Raw genomic sequence first — 17,029 nt, 5'->3', positions numbered from 1 at the left:
ATGGTTTCAGTAGGACATACTGACCATTTAAAGAGGCTAGGTTAAAGCTTGTTAGACAAAATGGAACCTATGAGGCAATGTAGAACATGTTAACATTAAGGAAACGCTCAATACACAGCACATCATAGCTTAGCTCGTCTGGCTTGGCGTGATGACACGGAGGCAGATGGGACCGGCGAGCTGCCGTCCTGTGGGGGTGATGGTGGTGGTGGTAGCTCCGTGTCATCATCATCCTCACCAATAACAGACAACTCTATAAACAACAAACACAGGGAGCAGGTTTAGTTTATAAAGCTCATTCAAGACAAAATATACACAGTAAGACCCGAGTCTGTTGTTAAGTCTCATAAATAAAAAAAATCTTCAAACAGTAAATAAAAGCGGTCGTGTGTTTGCTCCTATAACCATCCCGATTTATTTATTAATTTATTAGTGAGCAAACCTCCCTCTTGATTAAAAGTGTTGCACAATCAGGACCTTTAGTTGGTGAATAACGGTCAAATCAAAATCTGATGCATGGACAAAATAGTTGAGTACAAAAGTGAAAATTAACGTTATCTGAAAACAGCGTGTAGTTTCTGTCTAGCATCTCACATCACACTCTCAGTCACTATAAGACCACTACTACTACTACTACTACTACTACTACTACTAGTATTACTACAGTCACAAACACTGTGCCAGAATATGAACAATAACGTTGCTGTCAACGGGCTTATCTGCTAACGTTAACTAGCTCCGGACCGTTGAACGGGCTTCAAACAGTAGCCTAACGTTAATACGCCGTTAACGTATAGCTACGGTACCCAGCTAGCTAAGCTTGCTAGCGGTAGCCTACCTTGTTAAACTTTGCTTGTCGTCACCTAACTAAAGTTAACCTTGCAAATATAACATTGAAACAAGACATATCTGTCTACACAGTTAAAAATACATAATAGAAACATTTGAAATATAAGACCAACCTGAAGCATTGGGATGGTCTGCCTCTCCGTTCACCGTAGCCTCTACCAAGGCTGGGGCGGAGTTGAGCGCCCCGGTGGTTTGGCATGCCGGTTGGTCCCCCAGGATGGAGTCCAGGATGTTAAAATTTGGCGATCTTCTTTGCTGATCGCCGCTACCACTTCGCCCAAGCTTCTTTTTTGGTCCCGATAATCTTGTTTTAATTTTTTATTTTGTTTATCAGCTGATCTACACTTCTCTGGTAACCCGCTAAAGACATCTCATGTTGAAGCCTTTCAAAGATGGGTTTCGTCCGTACAGCTCCATCCAGTTTATTTTGAATTTCTGTGGAGGACCACAGAGACAGCAGACAGTTGGTTTCCTCCACAGACCACGGTTGTTTTTGTTTCCCATCCATGTCCAAAGCTAACATTAACAGCTGTCTATAGTTAACAGCTGATCTGTGTTTTAAAAATGGCGGCCCAAATTTTCTTTTTCAAACGTCATGATACCCTCCCACCCCCCCCAGCACCTGACGTAACCGGTTCTTATCTCTAGACCAGCACTAAGTTGGTACCGGTTTTCTTGGCCCAGAGCCAGGTTTATTTGTGTGGAAAAGCAAAGAACCGGTTCAATATCTGGCACTTACTCCGAACCAGCACCAGAACCGCCTCAGTGGAAAGGACATATCTGTCATTTCACAACGTTGAACTGTTGGTGGAACGCGCTCAGAGACGTCTGTAACCAGGAGTTATTTTACCGACCGAGCTGAAGAACATAGAGATCCAAGAAGATAACGGAGATCCAGAAGCCCCCCCCCCACGCAGGCCCAGGTCTGCTCTGGGGAAGCCCCCCCCACACAGGCCCAGGTCTGCTCTGGAGATGCCCGGCCCAAACAGCGCTCGCTTTGGAAGAGAATTAAGAGTTTCTTCAGAAAGAAATTCAAACGCACCAAAAGCCAAGGTGAGTCTCCGAGGAAAGAAGAGTCTGATGAGTCCACAAGAGACAAGGAACCCAAACCGGACCGCTCTGATATGAATGCTGAGTTCAAAGACATATTCAATGACTCAGAGAGCGAAGACGGGTCCAAAGACCTCGACTAGAAGTCTGATGAGGCGTCAAACAGTCAAGTCTTCACCAACGGATCAGAACAGGACTCTGAAAACAAAGGAGACTACATCAGAAAAGACCTGACTGGAAGCAGGGGGGGTCTGATGAAGACTCTGAGAGCAAAGGCGAATCCGACAGTGAAGACGTGGACTGGAGTTGGGGGGAGTGAGATGACGAGTTAAACAGTCAAGTCATTGCACTGTTGGGACGACCCTCTCGACTGGGAGTGGTGGGGGCTGGGTGGTGAGTTCAGGGGTCTACGTGGGTTCCTGAAAGGCGAGTCCCTCTATGACGTGAACAAGAAGAAGGGGGGTCGGAGGAGAAGATGGAGACTACCGGTGACACCAAACACCAGCCGGATAGCGCTGATGTGAATGTGGACGGGTGGACCGCCTACGGGGCCTTCAAGGCCTGGGAGGCATCTCAGGTCTTTAGTTCATTCAGACATCAGAGGCCAGACTATGTGTGTTGGATTAGACGGTTTGTCATATAGCATTAAAACCGAAATCTGCAAATAAAGGCCAGAAAAATTAAATCCATATACCCGTGTCCTCTATTTAACAGGAAATCATGTTTAAATGCACTGGTTAATTCTGCAAATTCCAGGACTTTTTTTTTTTACGGGAAGTGTTGCTCCTTAAAGGGGAATTCCTCTGTGTGTGTGTGTGTGTGTGTGTGTGTGTGTGTGTGTGTGTGTGTGTGTGTGTGTCTCTCTCTCTCTCTCTATGTGTGTGTCTCTGTGTGTGTGTGTGTGTGTGTGTGTGTGTGTGTGTGTGTGTGTGTGTGTGTGTGTGTGTGTGTGTGTCTCTCGCTCTGTCTTTGTGAAAGCGTCTGTGTGCATTCATTAATATTGAGATTAGATTCCTGGTCTCTTTAGTCTGGAGTAACCTCTTTCCTTCACTCACCTCCTCCTTCATCCTCTTGCTCCCTCGCTCCTCTGAGTCTCCCGAGGCCTCCCTGACACCTTTCCTCTTGCCGCCCTCCTCCTCCTCCTCCTCCTCCTCCTCCTCCTCCTGGTATCTCTGCAGGTACTCGGTGATAAGGTCCAGGTCCAGGTGGTCTTGCGGCTCCCATGTGTTCTCCTCACTGGAAAGGTGAGTGCAGACAGAAGAACATCTCCTCACACTTTGTTTTTAGGAAATACATTCTCACTCTAGCTGCTAGTTTGGATTATTCCTTTTATCTGTTGCCATGGTGATAGGTTATTTGCGGGTCTGTGTGTGTGTGTGTGTGTGTGTGTGTGTGTGTGTGTGTGTGTATATATATATATATATATATATCAGGACCAAAATCACCAATTATTAATATTCTAGACTCATACTTACTCTGAGAACCCCTTCCATTTCAGCAGAAACTCTACTCTTCCCTTCACCACTCTGCGGTCCAAAACCTTCTCCACCACATACTCCTCCTCTTCCTCCTTCACTGCTACATGCTCCTCCTCCTCTTCCTCCTTCACTGCTGCAGGCTCCTCCTCCTCCTCTTCCTCCTTCACTGCTGCAGGCTGCTCCTCCTCCTCCTCCTCCTCTTCCTCCTTCACTGCTGCAGGCTCCTCCTCCTCCTCCTTCACTGCGGCCACAGGCTCCACCTCCTCCTCCTTCACTGCTGCAAGCTCCTTCTCCTGTTCCTCCTTTGCTGCTGCAGGCTCCTCCTCCTCTTCCTCCTTCACTGCTACAGGCTCCTCCTCCTCTTCCTCCTTCACTGCTACAAGCTCCTCCTCTTCCTCCTTCTTTCCTGCTCTGGTCGCCAGCTTGACGTCTGCCCCAAGAGGGGGTGGGAGGTTCAAATTGAGTAACCGGGGTAACCAATGATTTTTCTTGATTGGGGTTCACTACTTAACTCTCAGAGGAGAAACCCTGGAAAGCAGAATCACGGAGTCAGTGAGTGAGAGAACGAACCGCCGTCCTCGTCTCCAAATCTCTGTTTATTACAAATTCTCCCAAACACAAAAGCATAAAACAGTCCTCAACAACAACATTCCCCTCGTGGAAACATGTTTCACTTCAATTTAAGAACCGGAACACCATTTTCTTTACTCCCCATTTTCAGTGGGCAAAATCTTCCACACTCAAATTCCCAGAAGTAGTCTCGTCCTTCCCAAAATAAATATCACCCTTACTGTACCGTTTCAATAATAATATATATCTATTCTTTCTACCTCCAAAACTCCTCCATTATACTAATGTCATCATGGAAATCATAAACCCTCTTTGGCTGGAAATAAATATTCAAACAACTTCAGAGTCAAAACATGAGCCATCATACACCTGGAGATAATAGTTCAACTTATAATACATTCCTTTACTAATACTCTGTACAACTTTAGGAGGAACTCCCTTTAAGAGTTAAACAACATTTAACATTAACAATCCTGTCAGGATACGTTAAAAACCACAAAATAACTCATTACCAGGGAATGGAAGCACCAGCACCCAGAATCACACACACAACCCTACGCTAACTAGCATGTTAGTTAGCAGTAATTAGCCTGTGTCTATGTTAATGTTAACTAGCATGTTAGCTAGCAGTAATCAGCCTGTGTCTATGTTAATGTTAACTAGCATGTTAGTTAGCAGTAGTTAGCCTGTGTCTATGTTAATGTTAACTAGCATGTTAGTTAGCATTAATTAGCCTGTATCTATGTTAATGTTAACTAGCATGTTAGTTAGCGGTAATAAGCCTGTGTCTATGTTAATGTTAACTAGCATGTTAGTTAGCAGTAATTAGCCTGTGTCTATGTTAATGTTAACTAGCATGTTAGCAGTAATGAGCCTGTGTCTATGTTAATGTTAACTAGCATGTTAGTTAGCAGTAAATAGACTGTGTCTATGTTAACTAGCATGATAGTTAGCAGTAATTAGTCTGTGCCTATGTTAATGCTAACTAGCATGTTAGTTAGCAGTAATTAGCCTGTGTCTATGTTATCTCCTAACATATACATACCTCTCCATCTCTGCTGATTGGGAATGATTGAGATTTGTCTTGCACAGCTACCAGAAGACTTACAGCTTTCAGACAGGTTGCTCACGTCACATCTACGTCTTCAAGCTCAGTTGGAGGCTGCGCAGTAACGCTCAGCATCACGGGAAAGAGCTTCTAATAGACTTCACTGGTCTCCGTCCATTTCTTTAGCTGTCTATGATCCCACCCCGATACACACCTGTTAGCTAGCCGCGAGCTCTATTGTTTACGAAACCCGTTTCCGGTTACAAACGCGGCTCTGTAGCTCGCCTTTACACATCATAACCTCCATAACTAACCCCCCACAGCTTCAGTACACCATACGCACGTCAGAAGGAAACCGTCGTTTGTCATTTTTACCGAGTACCAACCTGGAAAGCAGAATTACGGCATCAGTGAGTGAGAAAACAAACCGCCATCCTCATCTCCAAAGAGTGTCCGTCAGCTGGGCCCCGTGGTGTACCGATCCCCGCACATTGGTTCCGCTTTCTTTGTTTCCCCGCTACGTTAATATTGCTTACCAATAAAATTTGAAATTCGTACTAAACGCTACGCTGGTTATTATGTTATCCCTTAAGGTTGTATCACACATTCAAGCTGAAATAAATGTAACCATATGCTGCTCTTTACACGCTAAAAGTGGTGATTATTTAAATGGAGTCTGGTGGAGATATGTTGCTCTATACACACTAAAAGTACTGATTATTTACATGGAGTCTGGTGGAGATATGCTGCTCTATACACACTAAAAGTAGTGATTATTTACATGGAGTCTGGTGGAGATATGCTGCTCTGTACACGCTAAAAGTAGTAATTATTTACATGGAGTCTGGTGAAGATATGCTGCTCTATACTCACTAAAAGTAGTGATTATTTACATTGAGTCTGGTGGAGATATGCTGCTCTATACACGCTAAAAGTAGTGATTATTTACATGGAGTCTGGTGGGTTTGGTGATGGTGATTTCGGGGCTGATTCATGTTAAACTAAAAGGATCTTACTCTTTAACTAAAGGTCTATCTCTGTAGGGATCCATCCCATAATATTATTAGAATAATAATCTATAGTAATAATAATAATAATAATAATAGTCAGACAACAACTGAACCTTTAGTGGACGCAAACTTTACCTTTTAATTAGGAGTTGAAAATAAGACACAACCTTGGGTTCAACATGGGGGGGGGGACACTTCATTTTCTGCAACAATTTGTGTCTTTTCTGCATTAAATTATGGTGCAAATGTCTTTATGTATGTACAGGAAATATAATAGTTATTTTGAGTAGGCTGCACTGAGGTACACAGTTTTTTATTATGGGGGGATGTATCAATCTCAGTAAAGAGAGACAACTGATGAATGAAATCATGATATGATCAAATGAACAAATGATGAAACGTATAGATTTTATTAAAAGCATTTAGAAACATTAGACATATGATGATTGTTATAGAAACATTGTTTACCACATTTTAAATATTTTACAATATGATTGAAAGTATAAAGGACATAATAGTGACCAATACAAGTTGATTAATTTTTAGATGGGACATATCATGAAGTGTTTTAGTCAAACAGTTCAAATGTTGATAATCAGAGATGATATCAGATGAATGAGTGTTTGAGTCTCAGATCTGCTTCACAGTGCAGAGTGTGTGTGATGGTGAACAGACTGAACTTTGATTTCAGCAGCTGATCTTCAGTCAGTGTTTCTGTCCACAGGAGAGACTCTCAGTCCTGCAGAGGACACAGAGACACTGAGGAACCAGACCAGAACCCAAACCCAGGATAGAGAGGCTGAGTGAATGTGGTGTTGAAGGTGTGGAGGTGGATCAGTGAGTCAGAGGAGACTGTGTAGAAGGACAGAGAGCCAGCAGGAACGTCCACATACACTGCTACTCTGTAGAGACAGAGCAGGAAGTGAGGGCTGTTCTTATCTTGTCTGGTGGATTTTTCCCGTCAAGAGGAAGCGATCAGAGGGAGTGTTGTTTTATTGTACCCACTAGCAATAAAGTTTATTTGTCTAGAGCCGTAACATTGCATTAGGTTATCAACATTGTGGGCAAAAAGAATACCACAGCTCAAGTCCCTGGTAAGGCAACATCTTGATTCTGGGATATGTATGAAGTGCTCACTGTTGTCATCTGTCATGCAGGTTTGCAGGATGTTCACAGTCTGCTAGTGGCCATGATGAGTTTTGACTTTGAGTTTTTTAATCGTTTTGGCCAATTTAGCCAATTTTCAACCAGTTTGTGCAATAAATTTGGTGTTCTCAGGCAATGTGCAAATTATGGTCTACCCTCTGCTGTCCAGAAGACCGTGATCATGGCAACAGCTTAATGGTCTTCATTTACTTGCACTTTAATTTGTAGTCAGGAGATTGTTTTTCCCACAGTCCTTTATTTTAGAAGCCGGGTAGATCAGTTGGTAGAGCATCAGACTTTTAATCTGAGGGTCCAGGTTCAAGTCCCTGTTCAGGTGTCGAAGTGGGAGGTTCTTGAACACTTCAGATACTGCCATATTGTTTGTGTTCATCCATAAGTCTTTAAAAAAGAATTGTGGCTGTTTTTCAAGCAGGTTTCATCATAATAATGTTGCTGTAAGTCTAAATGTACAATAGGCAAACTACGTCCATCTTGCAAGCACCCAAATCTCTGTACTCATCTCCCTGCTTGGATAGAAGGTCATCTGGTGCATTTTTCTTGTCACGAGGGCTAAGTGCTGTGGTGCTGGTGTCGTGTTGAGTGAAAAAGAAAGAATGGTCTTCATTTACTTGCACTTTAATTGTAATTCTGGAGATTGTTTTTGTTGTATTTGAACCCACACCTCCAGGGAGGACTGCGACCTGAACGCAGCACCTTGGACCGCTCGGCCATCCTGACTGATCCAACAGAACTTCAGTAGGACCTGTCTCAAAATCATAATATAGTAAATTAAACATGTCATGATATAGTAGGTTCTCAATCATGAGAACCTGCTATATCATGACATGTCTGACGGGGGCGCTACCTATACCATCCAAAGACTGAGACTGCAGCAGTATGTTCAATGCCCGTATATGTTTAATGTATTCATATTTTCGTTTTTTCACAATGTTTATTCTTCTCATCGGGTAGGATTGCATTTTTCTTAGGCGGCATATTCCCCTGGGCCTGGTGGTATCTGGCTGCACCAGAGCACCTGGGATGTCAGGCTTTAAATCCCCACCTCTGAAAAGTGCCGCTTCTTAGCCGGATTATGTCTGGCCATGTCATAAAATATAGAGGCGAGGCCTCAAACTGAGAATGTATTGGGGCGTGATATTTAAATTACAACGTTTCTAGCCGCTGCATTTATCAATGTACGATCATCTTACGCTCTGATTGGTGTGATACGAACGTTTCATGAATCTCACGTGAAGCCTGTCGTACGTTAGGTTAATAAATGAGGGCCATTAGCTCTAAGGATGTGCTTCAAAACATAACTGAAGTGGACACACTAATGAGTAGCACAATGGTGCAATCTGTTTACCTTGTCATAAGCTAAAGCCTTTTCCCAAGCTAAAAGAAAAACAGGTGCTCTTCTGCAAAAGCACAGCTGGGAGTGCTTGAGAGTCCTTTGAGGTACAGGTCCTTTTAGGCTGAGATGCTTCGGGTGTGTTAAGGTGTGAGCCCAAATAGTTGTTGACGACAAAGACAAGACAGCGATCAGGTGATAGAACCGGGTATGATGTCCCATCCATGCAACCGATGGATATGATCAAAACCTGTAAACATCACTGGAAAGTCAGCATTACTACAGGATCCTGACAGGGTAGTGGATGTCAATTTTTTAATCTGCCAGAACACTTTTTATGGGCTGTCAACAACTTTTCCAGCATTTATATCATGATTCACCTTACCATGGAAATCAGCGTTAGCAGAGGATAGTTTCAATCCATCAACCTCTAGGTCTCTAGCCCAGGACGCTTCCATTGTGCCAATCTGCTGAAAGTCACCCCAGATGGGACTTGAACCCACAAATTTACATCTCCAAAGCTCACCAGGTCAGGAGAAATGAAATGAAACAGTAACCTTGACCTTTGACCTCCAAAATCGAAATCAGTTCATCCGCGACTAAGAGTGGTTATGTATGCCACATTAAAGTGCTTCCCTCTAGGCGTTCAGGGATATTGCATTCACAAGATCGGATGGACAGACATGAGGACACAGTCACCTTGACATTGAACCTTTGACCTCCAAAATCTCATCAATTAATGTGAATGTTTTGCAAACTTTGAAGGAACACAAAACATGGGCGTTGTGATAAGATGGTGCTGTCTATCGTTGTTTCTGAAATCAACAATACCTTCTAAAGTTGAATAGCTATTGCGTACCCGTAATATTAGAGTAGAGCTCTCGTTGGCACTGTAGGGGACAATTTAGAAAATTAAGTTACTTTACACTTTAAACTGTTACATCTCCTCTGAATTACCATCTGCAAATTTCCAAGCCTCGTTGGCATGCCGACCACCATCTACAGTAAGTAAATCACTGGCTACCTATTCATGAGAACCTCATACCTTTTACCAGGTTCAGGTGGTTAATAGTTATGGTCAAATGAAGCTTCATAAGCTTTCTGAACTATGTTCTTCATTTTCTGAACGCATTCACTCAGTAGTGTTTTATTATTGGTTGTGCATCTGTGATTGCCCTAGAGGTCTCCAGTCCAGCACCTCTCCCGCTCATCTTTGTTAGTTTTACACTGTCCAGCATAAATCACTGACACCATACCTCACACTCATCCATGCATACACCTTGCATACATGTATACAACCTTTGCACACGGTCTTTTGTCTCCCCTTTTCATGGGGTCATGACAAAGCATCTAGTGTTGATCTTAGCCTTTGTGTGAGTACATATGTCTCCACAAACATTGTTTTTATTAAGATTGACGACCAAATGGTTAGTTTTTCTGAGATTTTCCCAACCCATTGCAATGCCTTTCATAGCCTCGTTGGCGCAGTAGGCAGCGCGTCAGTCTCATAATCTGAAGGTCGCGAGTTCAACCCTCACACGGGGCAGGTGTTTTAAAAAAACTAAAAAACACTACTGCTGCTAACAGTGACAGGTGGTTGAACACAAGCACATGAATGAAATTTTCTTTGGTTATTTCTGAGATTGATACAATGAAAGGAAAACCATCTGCTGAACTACAGATTAAAGTGCAAGTAAATGAAGACCATTGAGCTGTTGCCATGATCACGGTCTTCTGGACAGCAGGAGGGTAGACCATAATTTGCACAATGCAACACCAAATGTTATTGCACAAACTGGTTGAAAATTGGCCAAAAAGGTTAATTAAAAAGCTCAAAGTCACAACTCATCATGGCGACTAGCAGACTGTGAACATCCTGCAAACCTGCATGACAGATGACGTTAGCGAGCACTTCATACATATCCCAGAATCAAGCTGTTGCCTTACCAGGGACTTGAGCTGTGGTTTTCTTTTTCGCTGAAAACGTTGATAACCTAATGCAATTTTATGGCTCCAGACAAATAAACTTTACTGCTAGTTGGTACAATAAAACAACTCTCCCTCTTGATCAGCTTCCTCTTGACGGAAAAAATCCACCAGATGACTTGCCATCCAAGCAGGGAGATCAGCACAGAGATTTGGGTGCCATCAAGACAGATGTAGGTTGCCCATTGATCATTTAGAGATAGCACCCGCATTGTTATGATGCAAACCTGCATGAAAAACAGTCACATTTCTTTTTAAAGACTTGTGCATGTTACTTAAATGATACAGTGTCTGAAAGTGTTAAGGATTGCCAAAGTGTACAATTTATCATGGCATCAAGCAAAATGTGCAACTGCATGCCTGAACAGGGACTTGAACCCTGGACCCTCAGAATAAAAGTCTGATGCTCTACCAACTGAGCTACCGATGCTTCTAAAAAGAGGGCTGTGGGAAAAAGAAGTGCCGTTATTGCTTCCTAAACCCAACCGTCCCATTGTTGTCCCGCGTGTCATGGTTAACACAAATATGCCCGTTTCGTTATTTCGTTAATTATTTGGCTGCTGGCTTTTCCTCCTCTTCCTCATCCCAGTCAGTCGCCGTAGTTCTAGTGCCAGGCTGAGACTTCGCTCCCCAGTGTGACGTCATCGCCGAATTGACTTAATAAACCAGCGAATACTAAAAATTACCAAAAACTGACTTTTAACATTATTTGGAGACATTTAAAAAATGATATAAATACATATCTTGAGTGCTTTTTGTACCCAATAATCAACAGTGGTGGTTAACCCGCAACATTCTGAGACCAATTAATGCAAAGAAAGGACTGGAGCATTTATTGGAGAGAATAAGTAGGCTGACACTGAAGTATTGAGACAACAGTGACTGAAAATCTAATTCAATCTACATATCGGTCTTCTTAAAGATCTAAATAGATTTTCTCACCTCAGAGTCATCTGGAGCACGTAACGATTAGCTTCTGTCCCTCTGAACCCTGAGTGACAATCACCCTGCAGTGAATGAGATGCAGTTCCCCCCCCCCCCCCCTCAGCTAACCAAGACTATACTTTCAGGGATCATTTCTAGAGTTTCTGACTTGGGGAATGTGTTTCTAAAGTGTTTGGTCTCACTGACCACGATGATGAGTCGTGATATTCCTTTCTGAGCGTGAGGCTGACAGAGAGTAATGATTCACTTCATATGTTCTCTGTCATTGATGATTGTTCTTTGCTTCTTTATGGAGTATTGAAGAAGGGAATATGTTCAGAGTGGTAGTAGCAGGTATGTGGAAAACTAACACGTGTGAAAGTAATAAAACATACTAAGCTTTCTATTTAACTGAAGTTATAGTCAGTCTTGAAGAATGTCCAGTCCATGCTGGACAAGGTTACTTGAAAGGGTTAACACCTACTTTCTTGACTTTGTAATGCCTTATGTCCGGTGTAAAAACGTAAACTGAGTTAAGCCATAATTCATTTTTATTTCTACCTTTGCTTTTCCTACTTTGACATGTCAAAAAGGTGCGTTGTTTGAAAGCCCATCTCTACACATCCATGTTCCACTCCCACAGGTGTTTCCACTTGACTAATCAGACTGTGTGGCCTTTACAGGCTCAGCTTGATTGACATGTATTAAAGGGGTGGAACGGTACACTGAAGTCCCGGTGGACGGGATGGCATGTTGGAACGAGGTTTGAGTACATACAGCAAATACTTGAAGCCAGGTTACTCTACGAGTGGATACGGGGCATTGAAGGTGACGTGTAAATCCTGATTGATTCACTGATTTTTTGGCCCTATTTGTATTTGGATCTAAAGGCTGGTTAAGCACTGTAGGGAGGAGACGTTGGACAGTTTTTTTTGTCTCGTTCCAGTGATTGGCATGTCTGGGTGATGGCGTTGGATATGTGTTAGCATGTGGGATGTATTTCCACTCACGTACCAACAACGCCGACACACAGTCCTCGTTTTATCCACCACTTTCTCACCTGTACTACTGGAACTGACTGGGAAACCAAAGTTTCCCCGTGGGTCGCCACCACTCGCCGTAGGAGAGGCTGCTCTTCCTTAGTGCTGCTGGCTCTGACTCATATGAAGGGAAATATGGGGCCAAAGGTGAGAGTTTGCAGAACAAAAAATCTGAACTTATGTGTTTAAATTTGCACTTGTAAAAATAAAATTTGCACTTGCAAAAATATTCACCCACGTGTGATCTTAATTTGATGTCACACAATGGAAAAAAAACACGAGAGCTTGTAAAAAAAATCTGAATTTGTAATTTGCACATGTAGAAAATATTCACACACCGGTTTTCTGAATGTGAAGTTACAGGAAAAATATTCACAAATGTGTAGATTGATATTTCCATGAACAGAATGACAGCTGCAAGCGTGCAGTGCAACATTTACTCATGTACTTTTTTTTCATTCACAACCACAACTCAGTGATGACAACCTCTCAAACTAAATTGTACCTGTGGACTGAGTCTGTGAAGCTCTGAGCCAACAGGACGGGGGGGGGGGGGGAAATCAGGGTTCTATCACCAGATGAGGGACATCTCTGTCTGTCTTATTTATGTAGCATGGAAGCTACCGTTAGCTAACTAGCCAACGGCCGGGCCAACTCACAATCAGACTGAAAATTGTTCTTGAAAAAATGCTATTAAACAGTAAAAAAAACTAAAAATAAAATAACACTAATATCTTGTCCTGCCAATGCACCACCTGTCTGTACTTTGTATATCAAATTGCACTTTTCTGGTTAGACACAAAATGCATTTCCTTGTCTTTGTACTTGTACAATAAAGTTGAATCTAATCTAATAAAAAAAAAAAGATGGATGTCTTTGCACAAGAGCAGTACACACAAGTATGCGCCGTTTGGGACGTCATTTTCTCTAACTCCAGTAACTGTGTGCTCAGCAACTTAACCCTCTGAGGACTAAGGTCATTTTCATAGCTCATTGTCCGTCTGCTTCTATTTTCTATAAAAGCTTGTAAAACATCAACCCGGGTTTCTACAGTCAAGATATCAACATCATTTCTTTCAGAACAAACTGGGTTATTAGAATATTTGTGCTGCACTGAGGTCACTTGAATGTTAAAAACGGTTGTAGGACCTTAAAGGGAACATGAATCTTCCAGATATGTATTGATATCACACACAGAGCAGTACGAGCTGAGCAGGTCTCCTCTAAAACACTTCTCATAAGTCCTGGGAGTCACACTGGGAAGAAATAAACAGAACTTATACAACTATGCATTTATTGTTAGCTTAATTTACCCAACAGAACAGCTTCGGAGTCACTGGAATGAGTTGAATGGTGGTCGTCTCGCTCCCCCTAGCACCTGTGAGCTGGACCCCCCCCCCCCCCTTGCAACTTTCAGTCAGCGAGTCGCCGTCTCAGCGGAAGTGTAGCATGATATCAGGTCTTGCTAACAAGGTAGCGATGGATTTCTTTTGGTGTTTTTCACAGCATTGCCATGACTGAGCCGGAAAAAAGGGAAACAGAAACTTAAGAAAGCATTGTTGGAGGAACAGAGAAAGAGGAAACTGCAGACTGGCCGAGGGAGGAGTCAGACACAAGGAAACAGAGGAGCCGCCAAATATCTATTCAGAACCTGGAGGTGGAGCTCAATAGACAATACCTGCGAGCAAAAAACGAGAAAACAGCCAAGAAATGGCCAGAACTGCATTGCTCCCCTTTAATTGAAGTGTTTTCCTCTTCACTGAGGTGTGGAGGTTGGAACAGTAGCTGAAGTCTAAATGCAGCAGGTTCAACCATCCTTTGGTCTGGGAATGAAGAACTTGGTTGTTGTTTAGAACCAGTATTAACGCAAAGAAATGAGTGGAGCATTTATTGTAGAGAATAAGTTGGCTGACACTGAAGTATTGAGACAACAGTGACTGAAAATCTAATTCAATCTACATATCGGTCTTCTTAAAGATCTAAATAGATTTTCTCACCTCAGTCATCTGGAGCACGTAACGATTAGCTTCTGTCCCTCTGAACCCTGAGTGACAATCACTCTGCAGTGAATGAGATGCAGTTCCCCCCCTCAGTCTAAACAAGACTATACTTTCAGGGATCATTTCTAGAGTTTCTGACTTGAGGAATGTGTTTCTAAAGTGTTTGGTCTCGCTGACCACGATGATGAGCTGTGATATTCCTTTCTGAGCGTGAAGTTGACAGAGAGTAATGATTCACTTCATATGCTCTCTGTCATTGATGATCGTTCTTGTTTCTTTATGGAATATTGAGGAAGGGAATATGATCAGAGTGGTATTAGTAGATGTGTGGAAAACTAATTTGAACAAACATAATAAAATGTGCTAGGCTATTTAATTAACTACAGTTATTGCCAATCTTGAAGTATTTGTCTTGTCCATGGTGGACAATGTTACTTGAAAGACATTAGGCTTACCTCATTAACCTCCACCAGGGAAATTGACGACAAACCCCCATCATCCTCCACCTCTGCCTCTGCCACAGAGGACGTTCAGCTGGATTTAGGAGTTCCTCAAAGTGCTCCTTCCACCGCTCTATTACCTCCTCAGTTGAGGTCAACAGCGTCCCATCCTTACTGTACACAGCTTGGATGATTACTCGCTTCCCTCTCCTGAGATTAGATTAGATTAGATTCAACTTTATTGTCATCACACATGTACAGGTACAATGCAACGAAATACAGTTTAGAGAGTTTAGAGAGCCTCCGAGCCGCAGCTAGTGAAAGCGCCGCCACATGCACTCTGAAAAGGATATATGCAGACAGCAGGATAATACAAGACATAACATAATGCACAAGACTACATACATGAAGGAATAATTGGTGTATGGTGTCTGTGGATGTGAGTGCGTGTGAGACACAAACTGTGTGGGTTGTTGAAAAACAGCTCAGTTCAGTCCGGCCTTGACTGTGAGTGTGTGTGCGTGTGTATGTGAAATGTGAGACAGACTGACTGCACTGTGCAAAACAGCCCAGTTCAGCCCGGCCTTGACCATGGACGTGAGGTGGAAACACAAGAAAGAAAGAAACGAGGCAGTCAGACGGATCTGGGCTGGTTCGGGGGGGTGGTGTATGGTGTGTGTGTGAGAATGAGTGTGTGTGTAAATGTAGCGCATCAGACTGTCTGTGTTGGTAAAAGTTCAGTCCATCTGCGTGACCTTGGAGAGATAAGCCAGTGCAAGGGAAAGGATAGAATGTCAGCTGCAAATTGTTTTCCCGCTTCGGGCAGAAAAGGGGGGGGGAAACAGTGGATCAATTTCAATCCAAATTTAGGGTGACTCGGTGGAATTTGTACAAATCAATGTCCATCAATCAGTTGTCACCGACCTCAACGTCATACAAGCATCCATATCACGTAGTGATTTTTGCAGTCCATCTACCTTCTCTGCCAGTCCGGTGGTCACACGAAGCAACTCCACCGACTGAGCCCTGTTGGTATCAATCCCCTACTGCGCTTCCACGGTCCGGTCTGAGATGTTACGAGACAGTTCACAGGACTGGTTAGCCCTTAGATGTAAAACCTTCATCCCCTCAATCACTCCATTTAGGCACTCTTTAAGTTCCCCAGACAGCTGGTGGGTGAATTTGCTGGCGGCTGTCTTACCAATTTTCCGATAGGTCAGCGAGACCCCAAGGCCGATGATCAGGAGCCCCACCAACAGAATTCCAATTATCCAAATATCTTCGACATCCTCCACAGTCAGGACATCCAGGCAGACCACCTGCCAATCCCGTGAATAGGAATCGCGAGTGTAGCCTGCAGGGAACGTCCCGCTGGGACAATGCGGCTCTCCCGGAGAAGCATGTTTAGGTGAAAAAATCTTGTCAATAGCGCTGAGCGACCAGATGATCAATTCCATGTTGAATATTTCCAGGAAAACAGCAGGCAGGGGACAAAGAGAAAAGAAAAAGTATCACAAGACAATCCAGACAGACTGGGAAGAAGCCAAGCTGAGATAAGAGGGGAGAGGAGGAAAAACACGACTGCTCTCGCCAGAAGCAGGAAGAAGACACATGTAAGGTCCTTAGGGGCCCGTAGTGGATGAAATGGTAAAACATTTGGCCCTGGATGCATAGAATCCTGCCATATTGAGCGACAAAGTTTGGGTGTCCTGAAAAAAGAGTCTTGAACTCTATCTCGCTGGACTCTTTTTTTTACTGTTTCTTGTTATGTCACGGCAAGAAGTATTATGCTTTTGAGTCGTTTGTCCATCTCTACATCAGAATCAGAAATAAAAAAAAACATCAGACATATGCAGTCTCTGTGGCGCAATAGGTCAGCGCAGTCGGCTGTTAACCGAAAGGATGGTGGTTCAAGTCCACCCAGGGACGTTTATTGCTTAAATAATCTGGAGTGAGCCAACTCTGGGATTTATCCTTCTTCAGGAGACTATGAGCAGCCCAAAGATACCCAAAGCCTTATGTCTATCAGAAGATACAGTTCTGGAAACCATGTACATTAATCTTTACAGTCATCAGAGATGGGAAGTAACGAAGTACAAATACTTTGTTAACAAAATAACGAAGTACAAACACTTCA

General features: G+C 43.1%; 3 non-coding genes across 3 annotated transcripts; all 3 read left to right on the top strand.

Moving 5' to 3' along the window:
* Positions 1 to 11,542: 11,542 nt before the first annotated feature.
* On the top strand, positions 11,543 to 11,758 carry LOC116683759 (small nucleolar RNA U3). The gene has a single exon (XR_004330699.1). It is a non-coding gene; the product is annotated as a small nucleolar RNA U3 (small nucleolar RNA).
* A 2,794-nt stretch (positions 11,759 to 14,552) lies between these two features.
* LOC116683758 (small nucleolar RNA U3) lies at positions 14,553 to 14,767 on the top strand. Its single transcript, XR_004330698.1, has one exon. It is a non-coding gene; the product is annotated as a small nucleolar RNA U3 (small nucleolar RNA).
* A 1,980-nt stretch (positions 14,768 to 16,747) lies between these two features.
* On the top strand, positions 16,748 to 16,821 carry trnan-guu (transfer RNA asparagine (anticodon GUU)). The gene has a single exon. It is a non-coding gene; the product is annotated as a tRNA-Asn (tRNA).
* Positions 16,822 to 17,029: the final 208 nt, after the last annotated feature.

Source organism: Etheostoma spectabile, unplaced genomic scaffold (assembly GCF_008692095.1).
Source record: "Etheostoma spectabile isolate EspeVRDwgs_2016 unplaced genomic scaffold, UIUC_Espe_1.0 scaffold00019099, whole genome shotgun sequence".
Classification (NCBI taxonomy): domain Eukaryota; kingdom Metazoa; phylum Chordata; class Actinopteri; order Perciformes; family Percidae; genus Etheostoma; species Etheostoma spectabile.
The sequence above is the reverse complement of the archived record's forward strand: the minus strand, read 5'-3'. Positions and strand labels throughout refer to the sequence as shown.